General features: G+C 44.4%; 1 protein-coding gene across 1 annotated transcript in view; it reads right to left on the minus strand.

Annotated features, from left to right (window-relative positions):
- Positions 1-2500, minus strand: part of LOC307074524 (matrix metalloproteinase-17-like) — a gene marked incomplete at both ends in the record, with an annotated part of 48350 nt that overhangs the window by 25868 nt on the left and 19982 nt on the right. The window lies entirely within an intron of this gene.

Consider the following 2500-nt stretch of genomic DNA (forward strand, 5'->3'; position numbering starts at 1 on the left):
TGGAGCCTGCTGTTGAGAACACAGAGGGGAGTTGAGCCGGGGAACAAAGCACTGACAAGAAGGGAGAAGGTGAGTGGCATGCACATATGAGAGAGACACAGAGAAAAATAGAGAGAGTAGAGAGAGCGAGGGAGCGAGAGATAGAAAGAGAGAGTAGGAGACAGAGGGAGAGAGTAGGAGAGAGTAGGAGAGAGTGAAGGCAGAGAGAGAGAGTGAGAGATGGAGAGAGAGAGAGAGACAGAGCCAGAGAGAGAGAGAGAGAGAGTAAAGAGTAAAGACAATGGAGTGAATGTGCATGCACCCATGTCCACAAGTGGTGTGGTTCACACACACACACACACACACACACACACACACACACACACACACACACACACACACACACACACACACACACACACACACAGGTTGGAAATGGAGAACTACCACTACTTCCAAAAATTAGGGTTTGGGTGACTGGATGGATTTCAAATTATGAATATAAAGAGAAAGATGAATACATCTAAAATAACTACATTTATTTATGCAAAGCAAATGTGTTTGGGGGGGGGGTTGGCTGCTACCTAAAAGGCCTGGCAGAGCTGTTGGTTTCCCCATCGACTAACTGACTGGCTTGGCACTCTGCCTTTCACTCTGTCGCAAAGACGGATGTCGGTCTCAGGAAATAATCACCCTGACGACGTTGTGGACAACATGAAATACCCCGGTCGACGCTAGTCCACGTGCACGTTTCCATAACGACACCGCGATCTAACAGGCTCCAGCATCCCGACTGGAAACGGGAATCTCGATCCCGATGCACACACGATTCCTCTTCTGTGACACGACAATCTGGCAGCTCCTGTGCCCAATATTTCATCTTTGACACTGTAATGGGGCTCATGTACACAGCGCGTCGCCCGTCGCACTGTTGTACGACCTCGGAATGCTCAGCAGCTGACGGGCTTTATCTCATGTCCCCTCGCTTCTCAGGGAGGAACGATGGAAACGGCCGCCTCCTATTGGTTCATTCCTAGATTCAATCATTGTATTTTGAAGTATGGATATTCTGCACTTTCTGACCGCAGGAACTTTCTCAGAATTCTCAAAGGCCGGTCGGAGGGGCAAAGCGATTTTAGTGCGTCTGTAGTCTAGGCCCTCTGAACCATCGACCACCTAACTCAAGGTCGGAACTCTCCTGTTACAACAGGTAACTGTACAGCGATTGGTCATGATTCACCCATTTGCGCAGCTAGCTTCGAGCTAGGTCATTAACATGAAACCCACGACACATAATCGCACACCCAGCTCAACGCGTTCTCTATATCTTAACAAAACGACGAGGCTGTGGCCCATCACTCCTGCTAGGAACAGAGTCTTCCACCTCAGCGGCCTGCAGGCTCCACACTGCCGATCCACTCCAGCTCTCATCCACGACCCGTCCAGGTCTGCCAATTTCTAACTCGATCTGCTGCTTCGTTTCTCCAGTGACGTGATGGCTACGCACAGAGAGGAGAACCCAGACGTCCGTGTAGCACAGAGCTCCTGACTAGACACCACCCACAGCCACAGAATCTCTTAACATACAGACGGAGATGTGGTTCACGGTTTCTACTCACTATGGCTGGATTAGGGCATGATGAGATGGTGTGTGTTTTAATGAGGAGAGCTGTTACCGTACTGAAGGGAGGAGGTTTCTGTCCATGAATTCCCCGCTTGGTTGAATCTAGCGCTGATGTTTAGAAAGGTCAGAGGACCGGTGAATTATAGCGCACTTATTTTTTAGATGCGCTTGGTACAGATATTAAATCCATCATGCTTTTGGACGTTATCTACTTTATTTCTTTCTCTGTTTATTTATGTGTGTCATAATTCTGACGATTGCCGGACATTTTAGAATCACTTTAACCATCTGTCCTCATTCTATCATTACCATATCTATATATGGGGTTGAATAGCGATAACAGTTATGTAGGTATTGGGCCATGCCTCTCTGTATTGTGTGACACTATATCATGTAACTATACTACATGCTATACGCTGCTATGTACGTTTTATAGAGAGTATTTATTTAGAATGTGTGAGAACCATGAGTATGTCATGGCTAGGGGAAGTGTATAGTATAGTATTATAGTGTAATATTGTAGTGCGGCATTATAGCAAAGTATTATAGTGTAGTATAATAGTATAGTATTATAGTAGAGTGTAGTATTATTATAGTATTCTGACCTCCAGACGAGGTGTATAGTATTACAGTACTATAGCATAGTATTATAGTATTCTGACCTCCAGGAGAGGTGTCTAGTAGTTCAGTACTATATTATAGCATTATATTATAGTCTAGTATTTTAGTACTATATTATAGTATATAGTATATATAGTGCAGTATTGGAGTATTCTGACCTCCAGGAGAGGTGTCTAGTAGTTCAGTACTATATTATAGTATTATATTATAGTCTAGTATTTTAGTACTATATTATAGTATATAGTATATATAGTGCAGTATCGGAGTATTCTGACC

The sequence above is a fragment of the Pollachius pollachius genome (assembly GCF_949987615.1).
Source record: "Pollachius pollachius genome assembly, chromosome: 4".
NCBI classification, from domain to species: domain Eukaryota; kingdom Metazoa; phylum Chordata; class Actinopteri; order Gadiformes; family Gadidae; genus Pollachius; species Pollachius pollachius.